The following is a 13038-nucleotide window of genomic DNA, read 5'->3' as shown; positions in this document are numbered from 1 at the left end:
AGAAGAAGATGCATGTCAGAGACATGGATAGGTAGATGAAAAACAATTGTGAATCATTTCCGGGGAGGAAACAAAAGGAAGAGAATCTGTGTTTGGATTGATAGGCTTAATAGCATCATAGCAGCTGCCATAGTTAATGAGTATGATGGACACAGATTTTGGACAGACTGTGTAAAAATGCCTATGAACCCTGATAGTTTCACCATCCATATGAATTCACATGTTTGGAGTGCTTCAGTCATCTAGTTTACAAGATTAAAATGTTCCACATACTGTTTTTGTCAAGAGTAAGCACAAGTAAATGGAGTCTGTACACTTCTCACTTGGCCAGTGTGGTTTACTTACTTTACTGCTTCACCAGCATGAAGCTGGTAAATTCACCTACTGTTGTGTTCATGCCTGATGCTCTAATCGAATAGTGTAGACTTACCTTAGTGGAGGTACAACCTGAACGATGAAGAGTAACTTGCCAACAGTGTACCATCCTGCTTCAGAAGTTAACAGTCAAACTATGCTGAAAATGTACCATTATAATGGCATGCACAGAAAGTTCAGGATCAGTGTTGCACATGTACATAAGGCATCCTTTTGTCCTTGACACCCTCCACCGCCTCCCACCCTGAGCTTTGACTCATGCTATCCCCTCCAAAGGGCTTTCTTTTCCTCCTGTTGCTGAAGAAACCAATATTTAAGCTTTTAATCATGTAGGATATTCCTGTGGCAACCATGATGAACTGTTCTGTACAGTAGATTGAATTCTTCGGTAGTAACAGTATTACATTTTTGGAATACTAAAACCATATTAAAAGCAGGATGACATGATTCACCATCTTTGACACCAAGCTCTAATATTGCGAGTTTCACAAATTATGTTGCTTTTTCAGAAAAACTCTAGAGTAATAGTTGTGCTGCAGTTCTTTGCTAAGCCCCTGCTCCATCAGTGTATTGGGTTTTCCATCAAATGGTCTTTCCTTGATAAGTTTATCTCTCAGTGGGCCAGTGTTGCTTGGATGGAGCTGTGTGAAATGACTGTTCATTGCTTCAATATCTGTTTCATTTAGAGCAGAATTTGAGTGTCCTGAAAATAGCTTAGCAAATACAACTTGAAATCAAAGTGACAGCAGTCTCATGCCTGATGTAAGGCACGTTTGGGTATCCAGCAGGGGATCAGAGAGTAATTCTGATTTGTTATTTTAATTCTATGGAAAGGAATCATGCAGTGACCCCTAAATCATGAAAAGCCCTGCCAGGTCAGTGACTGACAGACACAGGTAGTGAAAGAAAGGACTCAAGGAGAGCACAATCATCCAGTGCCAGAGAACCACATACTCACATTTTTCTTTGCCCAAACCAGCTATTACACCTCAAAAGAACCAGAGATTCTGTGAATTCCATGCAACTACAATCCAGAGGGAGCTTCACATCTCTAGGGAATTGTCTGCATCAATTTGTCCTGAAACCTGAATCTGACACTTGTAGTGCCTTGTCTGCCTTTATATTGTAGGATGGGAGAGGAAGGAAAAAATGATAAGAGATTTATGTAGAGGAAAGCTAATAATCGGAATACTCTATTTATTCAGCATTATTACTGAATTAGATGGATTAGCAAAAGATACTTAATTTCTTTGGAGATAAAAAAGAACAGTCAATTCTTGAGGAAATATTCTGCCTATTAGTGTCTATGTGAAAGCCCTAGAAGTAATGCTCACAGAGATAAGATGAAGGATAAAAAAATAATAAAGGCAAATTTCCATCTATGTGCTGTTCTGCAATTAACTGTTTGAAGCAATTCCCAATATCCTTAATCTTGAGAACTCTGCTTATCTGCCCATCCAGTTATTTTTAATTTGTACTTCTATTATTACTACTGCATTATTAATACACCCTGATAAGATAGGAAATAGCTTGGTGGTGTTCTGTTTCAGCAATGCCTTGCACAGCATAATAGTCTATGATGAATAACTCCCTCCCATCTAAGATTCATTATTTCCACTGCTCACAGACTACAAGGCCCTGGGGGAATCCCATTTCCTCCATTGGAGAAGGTATTCCAATTGTATTGGTATTCCATGTCCCAAAGGCATCCTGGGCCTCCTTGTGCTTGCCACATCTGCACACACTGGTATCAATCAGGGTTCATGCCTTCTCCTTCTGTGTGGCAAGACAAGACACATCTCCAGTGCCTCTGTCAGAGCTCATGCCAGCACATAGCTTAGCACTGCTCCTCACAGCTGACTAAAAAGCAGTGTTTAAGGTATTTCATTGGGAGTGGTAGGGAAGGGAGGGCAGCTTTTCTAGCCTCACTACTTCCAGAATTTGGGCTCAGGTGTTGCAGCCAAGCTAGTCAAGAATAGATCTCTATTGTAAATCAAGATTTGTATTTGAATCAAACTCCAGCAATACTGAATGGTGGAAAGAATTGGCAAGACATTAAAGCAAAGATAATTATGCTCACACCATACAGTTTGAAATACATATGCCATCTTTTCTGTGGGAAAAGGGGGCAGGGAAGAAAGGATCAACAGTTTTCAAGGTTTCCCACATCTATTTTTCTGTAATGGGGTATACGATGATGTTAAGGTTACTGTACAGCTTTCCTCCTGGTATTTTAATACACACCACATTTTGACACCACATCTTTTTCTACGTGTCTCCCCTTCAGAACAACATTTTAAATTGAACAGATCTGTGGAAAAATTCAGCATCAATTAACCAGGATGAAAGCAATTGGGATCTACAGAAATGCAACAGAGCCTCACAGATACCTAGAGAATTAAATGCAAAATGCTGCATTTTCAACCACCATAAAGCAGAAAAAAAGGATAATGCATTGTATAGGAGGACTGGGCTAAGCAAGAAAAATTGTATTACTCTGGATTAAAATCTATGAGTTTAATGGCAATATTTTAAGGGAATGTTGAGTTCTCTCTCTCAAAAAAAAATCTACTAGTTTACAAATAAAAGCAAGACTAGAGCCAGTTAGCCTTACAATTTTTTCAGATAACTTTCTCAGAAACTCCATATATAGCTTTTTCCACCCTATGCTGGTGGGGAATAGGAGATGAATATATATATGTATGCACCTATATATTTCTAGATGCAAATGTACCCACCAAATGTAAAGTGAGAATTACACATACATGTTTCCATCCACCCACACAGGTGCACCTACTCTGTTTCTCACTTGTAAGTGCTACAAGAGAGGTTGGTAATCATAAGACTTCAAAAGGTACTGACGTACCTCCTGAATTTTAATATCAAACAGGTCAATGATTTCATTAAACTTTGTCTTTACTATATAGAAAGATTCTTTCATAAAGAAAAATAGAATCATTGAAGTATTACTTTTCATATCTGGCATTTCGTATCTCATAATCCAATGAAAGATAATTTAACTGCAAAAATATAGAGAAAGTCTTTTTACCTTTGGAAAATTAAATGGCATTTGGGTATCAGGAAGCCAGAACCACTAATGAAACTCCAAGCCACACTGCCTACACTTCTGGGAAGGAATCCTCACTAGAAGGCATTCACAGGTCACATTATGGAGTATTGGGAATCTGGGCATCTGAGGGCCAGAGGAGCTAATCTAACAGGGGTGCACATTATGACCATCTTTACAGATCCATGCTGACAGAAGGGCAGCTGAACATCTCTAGTCCTTAGCGCAGTGAAGATCAGTTCAACTTTCCTTTGGTTTGCCTAAGGCCAAATGTGAAAATATCTCCTTGCTCCTTTTCTTGCTTGGTCTTGCTGCTTTATGCAACGTGTTCAGTGCATGTAGGTCTGCTCAGCTAGACCTGGGTGCCATATAGTGAACCTCCAGTGTTTCACAGACTGTAAAGCAGAGGATGCAGACTTCCACCTGGAGGAGAGATCAAAGCACCTAGAACTTTATGCAGCGCCTTGTTACTATAATCTCACAATTACTGGTTTTCTATTAAAGGTTCAGAGCAGAGCACAAGCAGGGACTGTGTTTCTACTCAGGGAGAGATTCATTTTACCTTACTGGAGCCAGCCAAAACACAGATATCTCATTCTAAGGCAGTTGTCTATGCTGCCTCTGAAATCAACTGAAAAAGAAAGGAACATCTGGTAGGCATGTCAGGCCATCATAATACAAATAACACTTCTCTTCATTCCTCTCCGAGAGCATCAGAAGGATAGTGATCAGTTCACCTAAGCTAGCATCCTAAGGCACCATGGTGCTAAAGAGTGAAGGAAAACATAAGGAGATAATGACTCAAAGCTTGGGGATATATACTTCTCCTAAAAGCATAAAAAATGGATGTCAATAAAGAGGTATTCTTCAAAATGGATGTGAATACCAAAGGCAAAAGAGGGGGAGACAGTGAATAAGAGGAGGTATATTCTAATGGTACTCAGTATTAAAATACAGTTCACAATGGGTCTTGCTCAGCTGAGCTGGTTTTCTACTGAAGTCAATGTTGTACCAGAGGAATGAGGTAAAGACCAGACCTGTAGGATAAGAGAAAGCAGAATAACCCTGTGGTTGAGCCAAGAGGCTCAGACAAATCATTAGCCCATGATGTTATAGCAGTGTTATCGTGGAGCCTCCTGCAGTGTCACCATACTGCCCGCACCACTGCTCTCCAACACATGCTGAGAGAAGTGAAACACAAAAGAAAAAGGCTGGGAGGAGAAGAGCTTTAGGAAGTTTTAAAGAGAAAAAAATTTGTAATAATGTCTACAGCTGAGTGTTTAAAATACATTGTCTGCTACTTGCATAAAGACCTCAGAAAACTTACCATGCTCCCAGGTATACAAAACCATTCAGCATTTAAATTCCTTCCTCAGCATTGTCTGAGAAATACTCTTGTAATTTTCAGTTTCTTTCATCTCGATTTTCCTGATTTATATCAACCTTCTCCTCATGAGTTTAAAAATTAATTTAATGGGGTGAGACACATGGGGGAGACAGTAGGAAAGAAAGGGACATTTCAGCAAGTACTACTGAAAGTCTTAAAAAGGAAGTGGAAGTGACTAACTAGAACTATCAAAATGCCCCAAAATATCAACCAGCAGTGCAACATAAATTGGAAAGCAAAGTAAATAAAAATACAAGGGCTCAGAAAAACTTGGAGGAGATTAGTGCTAAAAGCCATGGATTTATATTCTAGAAAAAATCCAGTTATTTGAAATTGCACAATGTTCCATGTTAGAGAGACTTTTAAATATGTGGCCACTGTGCTGTCATACTATTTCAACATGACAATATGTTTAATGTGTACTTACAAGGTAAGCAAGAGTAAAGATTTCTGTATCTTCATTAGCCTATCAAAATTAAAATAGTCAAATTAATTGACCCATGTGGGCCTTGTGTATAAGACCCATAGCTAACTAGATGCCTACAAACTATAGTCATTCATGGCACTAAGTGACTGGAATTAAGAAACTGTCAACTAGCATAAAAATTACAGATTGCTGGGCATAAATCATATGGCAATGCAGAGTGTGCTACTCAGGAGCATAAAAACCTGCTATCACCAGCCTGAAGTGACTTGAGCAAACTAATTGTCTTTTGACCATCCATGTTGACAGAAAAAAATCTTTAAAACAGACAGAGGTAAACAACACAAAACTAGACTTTGCTGCTCTTTTTCTGGGTGAAATGTACTATAAAAGAACACAGAACAGATTGATTCTTGTAACACAGAAATAAAAAATGTTATAAACATGAGTTGAGGTTTGGTCTTTTTCATATATATTTTTCTCTCCAGTTCAGTTCCACCTGGAAATCTCCTGCAGCCACCTCCAGGGCTCACAAGCTCATCAGTAAAATACTGAATACACACAGGAAGATGTCACTAAAGGGAGATGATGCCTTAAGATTATTAAGATTTGTAGCATATAGATTTTTAATAATATAGCTGTATAGTTTCTAACACTTTAAAATTAGCAGTTAACAGTTACTAAACCCCTTTCTCATGTTTATTTTCAAAATTCTTCAAATTTTGTTTAATAGTCTTTTCAATGAAGAAGATTTTAGTAAGGACATCTTGTTTGGGAAAATACCTAGAAGAACATAAGATATCATTGCAGTCAAAGCAGAAGGTCCAGGAAACCTAGAGAAGCTCCAAAGGTATGTCATGTGAAGATGATGATGGTGAAGAAATAAGAGATCTTGAGACCTCCAACTCAAATCCAGAAATGCGTGCCCTGAGAGAGAACAATTCTTGAATTGGATGTATCCATTAGACATGATAATTAATTAGTGTTATAAATTTGTAGGAGCTTTATATTGCATCATGCACATATGTATTCAGTGTACCTTAAAGTACTTTGTTTAAAGGACTGCTTTCTATTGTATCTATACTAATATTGTCTGGAAAGTTTTTCTTCCATTTTAGGCATCCGAGAAACACCATGTTTTGTATTCTCTGAGGCAAAAAAGGAATTTAATGAATACCAGTTTCTTGTCCATATTTGCTATCACCAATAGCTGGTACTCAGATTAGGATACAAGTTTTTGTCTAAGACCTATGGAAAGAGATCTTTTTTCTCCAAAGCAAAGAGTTTCATTTAAGGACTGTAAATTACTCTCCAGAAAATCTCACTTTTTATGCTGCTGGTTTCACACGACCCTCCCCTCCACTGATGAATACAAAAATGTCTACTAACCTGAAAGATGTTTTTATTTTGGAAAATCAGCAGAGGCAAAGGAAATAACAGAAGAGAAAGATACTTCAGTGTTATGTTTGCCCACATGGTGCCTACATCAATGGAGCACTCTTAATGCCATAAAGAACTGTTGCATTTTGTGGAGTCAGATGTAAGAAAACAAACAGCATTCTGCCTTTAAATTTCCCACTGCAGATGTGAGCCTGTTCCTTGGTGTAAGCCTCCATTTACCTGCCTACATCTGCAATGCTCCAGGAAACCATTACAGTAGCATTCACTTGCTGTGAATTCCCCTCTCTGGGGTCAGCTTCTTGCCAACTCACTTTAGGAATCCCATTATCAGGAAAGACAGCTTGTCAGGACAGGAACTGTGAAGCCACTTCCTAAGCTTTTAAAAGCTTGCAGGTGGGTCAAAATGGACCCACCGCTCTTTAACTGGTTCATTAATAGGCATGGGCAAGACCTAAACTCCCCCTCCTAAAGGAGCTGTCTAAATTCTATGGCTGAAAAGCAGCTCTGCTTCTGCACACAGCAATTCTCTCTTGCATGGTATGAAGTTTAGTTTGGGACAGGTTTTCCTTTAGCAGTCTTGTTGATATGCGCTAACTCACTTCAAGTACCAGCTTCTGGACTTCAAGAGAAGGAACAGCAGTTATTCTCTAAATCATGGAAACATGACTGCATAGAGATTTCTTTAAAATATGCCTTACTTTAAACTTCACAGTCAACCAAAATGCAATCTGACAGGCTCCTGGTATGCCTGGGTTGTCACTTCCACATTCAGAATAAGCTTTACTTTAGAGAAAGAAAAAGTAAATGTTCATAAAAAATAAGACTGATAAAGGTAAGAGATTATTGTTTACAGCAATTCCAGCTTCCATTGATGTCATAATTTACTTAAAGCAGCTTGAGTTATTAAAACTCCTCCCAAAAAATCTCTTCAAGCAGGAATCTATGCAAAGAATATGAAAGCCTCCACCAGGTCCAAACAGTACATTTCGTGAGAAAAATCTCAGTTCTGAGCAACTCTGTCTGGAGGGCAAAAGGCCATCTGGATTTCATTCCAAGTGGAGCTAACTAATTTGTACAACAATCATGTTGACAACAAAGATGAACACATATGTCTCCTTTAAATGCCTCAAGGGATCATCCTCCTACCTTTCAGTAGCCATGGTAACTTTGGGGGAAAAAACAGCTCTCACCTCAGAAATTTTATGTGATAAAGGGTTTAAAATTCCATTTGTCATCTAACTGTTAACTTTCCCCCCTATACACCTGAAGGATGAAGGAGAGAGGACCTCTGCTTTACAGAGGAAAGAGAACCTCTTTTGATTGTCTCTGATGGCAGTGAAGTGAAATAAAGAACATATTTTGCACATTCTGTTTGGGGGTTTTTCTGACCATAACACAGGTTTTCATAAATGCCTGCCTAATGTATATCATAATGCTGACCAAAAAAAATCCTCACATCCATCAATCAGCAGGTCAAAATGCAAACTCTGATAACAGAAAAGGAGGTTTTCTGTACCTTTTGGACTTAATCAAGATGTGCACCAATTTCGTTCCCTTCAAATCAGCTTTGTAAATCACGTAAATTTAAGAATGTTTCTTTACTTCTGCTGCACTGAAACAAAGAGTTAGCATAGCTATTGAAAACATCTTTTCACAAAGATTCATACAAGCCATAACCAGTGTAATACTTACTCGTTATTAGCACACATACTGCGCTGTTATATAGCTTGGATAAAAGTATGTCAATGCCAGTGCAATAATCATTTCCCTCCTTAGTGGAAAGTCAACAAAAACTATTTTAAGGCTCTGGACAGCTGAATTACTAGCATTTTGTCAATGCAAAGTATTGGCATACACTTCTGTCCCAGACAAAAGACAGTTGTGAATCTATTTAGAAACCAAACTGCTTGGGCATTAGAGCTTTCAACACTGTTATTTTTGGCAAGGGTACATATAAACAATAAACAGCACAAGGAACAGAAAAAGCAACAAGATGAAGAAAAATCTGAAAAAACATTTTTACTGTAGGATAAAGAAATGCCCTTAAACCAAGTAAGGAATGAGACATTAAAGCTGAAAGGGCCTAGTGGAGTAAGAAGGAAAATTGCCTTTAGTTGCTTCTCTCCGTTGGTAGTGAGGGTTTTGTATTTCCTTGTAATGGAACTGAATTGCACTAACAACACCTGATCCCAGTGCATGATTTAGTGATGGACTTGGCAATGTTAGATTAACGGTTGGACTTGATGATCTTAAAGGTCTTTTCCAGTCTAAATTATTCTATTAGCTATTCCCTTCATTATCTCTTTTTCTACCTGGAAAAAGTCTGCAAAGCCACTGCCACTTGGATCAAAACAGCAGCATTCTATATGATCAATATACAAACTGTGATGGTAGGACATAATGACATCTTTTGATTACTAACAATTTTACTACCACTGCCTTTTAAGGCCAAAGACATAAGATTGGCCATGAATTATCAGTGGTCCAAAGACATGAGGAGTATCACACCTCTCCCCACAAAAAATGTGCTCTCTCTCACCAAACAGTTATGGTGGGAAACTTCACTGGGGCTTAGGGAAGTGTGTACCAGCTCCCAGTGGCAAAGTGGATACCAGCCCTATGCCAGGAGACCAGCTCCCACATCTCTTGCTCACTCACTAGACTCTGAAAAAACCCTCTCTGTGCAGCTTCCTATCCTGTCCTACACACTTGACAATGGCTCCTCAGAAGCATCTGCAGCATAGCCTATTATTCCCTCTTCAAAGATTTTAATAATCTTCTCTTCTACAACAGCTTGACAAGGGGTATCTAATATTAGACAGTTGATGGGTTGAGGACATCACTGTCAAGATGACCGATAATACCTAATTGTTTCTTCTTGCTGGTCTGTCTGGTCTTTGAGATCCTACAGTGAGATCTTAAGTGCTCTGTACAGTAACAGGGTTTGGTTTTGGGGTGTTTTTTTAATCTGAATTTGCTCATAATTTAGCAAAACAGAGTTAGGGTTTGCAAACAGGAGTCCTGTTGCTGAAAAAAAAAGTAAACAGAATCCCAAATTACAGTCATGTTTTTTAATAGGTTGAAAAAACTTGAAAAAAGTCCAATGGTGACTTGCTTCTCCCTGGTAAAAACCTTTTGCATAGGGATGATTTAAATGCCCAAGAATTGCTATTTTATTTTGAGATTAACAAGTACCAACTAAAAAAACTCACATCTAAAAATTATAAATAAGGAAACACAACAAATGCCTCTCAGTGACAGAGGTTTATAAGACTACACACAGAGAAATAATAAATGAGAGAAAGCACATAAACCACATTCATTCATCCTAAACCCTGTGCCACCTGCAAAAAACCTATTTATTAAGGCTGTCAGAAAATTTTTCATTCCAGCTGTTTTTCATGTGGAATATGGAATTCAGCAAAATAACATCCTTCACAGAAAGAATGCTTCCGATTTTCATCAAAAGTATTGGGTTAGTTTTGGGGTTTTCGGCAGAAGGAGAAAGGAGGAAAGAAGACTGGGAAGCAAATCTAAGCAAACCTTACTAGAATGGCCTTACAGTAGTTAATCTTAGTGCAGGCATGGAATAATTCATTACTTATGCATAGAAAGACTTTTTTCTCTGTTTTTGACTTATTGTTAGGAAGGACAAACAAGACTTAAGGAGTGTCTTCCTGAACTATGGAGTTTGGGGAACATCACAACCATTAAGAACAGTAGCACTCTCAATCCGTGTGAATTCAGTAAAAGCAATCTGCCACTTAGAATATGATTATTCAAACTCAGCAGAGAGAGGAAAAGTGATGATCAAGCTCTGGCAGCTTATGGAGTAGGATTGTCATTCAGCCCAAAGGGCTGCTCTCAAGAAGCAAGTGGGGAGATACCACACCACCACTCAAGATCATCTCACTCTTCTGGCAAACACAAACTCAAAGCACATACATATGTTATGACCCATAGAACCACCACTGTTAATATATTTGCAAAATGGTCACACCCTTTTATTTACCATGAAGGATGGCTATTTGAAAATGAATGCACCAGCGAATCTGATCCTTACTACTTTATTTTCCTTTAACACTGCTAGGCTCAGTGGTGTATCTAACATCAAAGTAAAATGCTGATTATACATTCCCACAATTTCATTATTGATATCATCTTTCTGCTTCTGTGAAGCTGAACTTTAGATTTCAAATAATACATCTTCCAAAGTCCAGGCTGGTACAGTTTTGATTTGCAAGGCATTTTGTAAGAAAAGGTATGAAGCATGCAACCTGAATACATACTCTCTAACTCTCTTTGTCAGTTTAGACTCCTCAGTTGTATCCATATCCATACTAACTGTGCTGCTAATTAACTTTTAAATATATTGCTGATAAGCAGATCTTCCTATTTTGACTAAAAAAAATTATATGCCTACACATAACAGATTTTAAATAAATCTTTGTCATAATTTTGCAATGAGAAATAGAAGCTGTGAAATTTCTAGTAAAAGTGAAAATAGCAGCTGTTAGCTTGCAAGTTCATTTCAGAAAACTGTGAAATGAAATTTAACCTCAAAGTCTAAGCTTTGAAGTTCCCAACTTCCCATCCTTCACATCTCAGATACCACCTCCCCTGGCAAACTGACAGCTCTCAGGCTGACACCAAGCCAGTAACACGCAATGTCTGTGCCAGGGTGCACAGCCCTGGAGCACTGAGACCGCCTTCCACGCAGTTCATGCCCAGCTGTCCTCCAGTCACAGAAATCCAGAACCCTTGGCAATGTCTATCCTTCCAGTTCTAGTGAACCAGAATTTCCAGTAACAGACTGTCATGTTAGATATTGCCCAGCCCACTCAAACCCAAAGTGAAACAGAGTTTTATCACACTGAGATTGCTGGTAAAATGCTACTTAAATACAAACCAGGAAAAAACCCTAAGTGATTGAAAATAACATTTAGCTTCCCTAAACCCGTAAACTCCACGTGGGTCCATGGTTTATACATTTATACCCTTACAGAAAACACTATATGAGACAAAGTACTGAGAAAAGTAACAGTTTTTAGGCACACTATCAAAACATAGCTCAACCAAACTTAACAAAATGCATATAAATAAAAATTAAAATTAAAAGCAAATAAGCTGGAGATTCCATTACCTCATCTAAAGTTTTCCCAGTCTGTCAGATAAATTATATTGTTATCCCACGGTTATTTATGTATTGTGCATCACACCTATTTCTGACATATTAAAAGGAAAATTGTGCTACAGAGGTAAACTGATGGGAAATTTTGATGAAAGCTTCAGGTCATAATTATAGGGTGACTCCTAGAACAAACCAAAGAGGTGAAAAATGAAACTGGCTTCCAGAAACTGCAGGTTAGGCATATCTTTGCTAATGAAAATGTGGGGGAAAATATTTTTCTCTATTTTAACTATATGAAACAACCTAATTTGGTTTACCACTTTGAAGAAGCATGTGTTAAAATCTCTTAGCTATTTATCAGTACTTTGATAGCTTCTGGATGGCAAGTGTAAAATGATGAGAAATATGCTCCTTCACGATCTGGGCTGCAAAAGTTCAGTTTTATTTACACAAATGGAAAGCCTGGAACCTCTTCTGGTACAGGGTCTTGATAAAGAAGCAAATCACTAGTCAGTTTGGACACATTGCAAAACTGTTTCCCAAACCCTCTCCACTGGAAACACATCATAAGAGGAACAAGAAAGGCTTAAATCAAGCTTGGAATGTTTAGACAGAGCTAAGTTTGTGTCTGTGTGTGTGTAGATTCTTTTCTTGAGACAGGTGAAAACCAATAGTCCAGAAAAGTGTTCACACAGTTCAACCTTGAAGATTAGACCCTTGTTTCAGGAATGAACCCTTCATTATTCAATGGAATTTCTTTTCAGATGTAACCTGTCCCAAGCACAGAAAAGTAAGACTCCTGAAAGGATGGCTTCTATTGTAAATCTACTCTGTAGCAATTTAACAATGAACAGGTTCAAGTTTACTCCTCCTCCCCCCACGAGTCAGAATATGCATCACTATTAAACTTTTATAAGATCATGACAGATTTCTACATTTCTTCCCACCTACTAGGCCAGAGGAAAGGAAGGAAGTCCCATGTGGAGGAAAGCTCTTTTCAGATAGGCATTACACCAGCCATGAAAGTAATATCATTGTTCTTTGAAAAAAAACCCTGAAACTGCACAATATAAAAAAATGAGGATGCAAAATCAGCAGTGAAAATTCTGAAGCTCACCCTATGCTTAGCATTCCTAAGTCATGCATTACAATTTCTCTTCTAAACAAAAATTTTCACCAAATTCAATGTCTCTGCTTAGTATTCAATGAATATGGAAGAGCCAGGCACACAGATGCTTGCATAAGAAACTACC

At 38.2% G+C, this 13038-nt stretch overlaps 1 protein-coding gene across 1 annotated transcript in view; it reads right to left on the bottom strand.

Moving 5' to 3' along the window:
• KIF26B (kinesin family member 26B) overlaps positions 1-13038 on the bottom strand; it is a 287900-nt gene that overhangs the window by 92723 nt on the left and 182139 nt on the right. The gene's annotated exons all lie outside the window — the stretch shown is intronic.

Source organism: Pithys albifrons, chromosome 2, assembly GCF_047495875.1.
Source record: "Pithys albifrons albifrons isolate INPA30051 chromosome 2, PitAlb_v1, whole genome shotgun sequence".
NCBI classification, from domain to species: Eukaryota; Metazoa; Chordata; class Aves; order Passeriformes; family Thamnophilidae; genus Pithys; species Pithys albifrons.
This window is presented reverse-complemented; position numbering and strand designations above follow the sequence as displayed.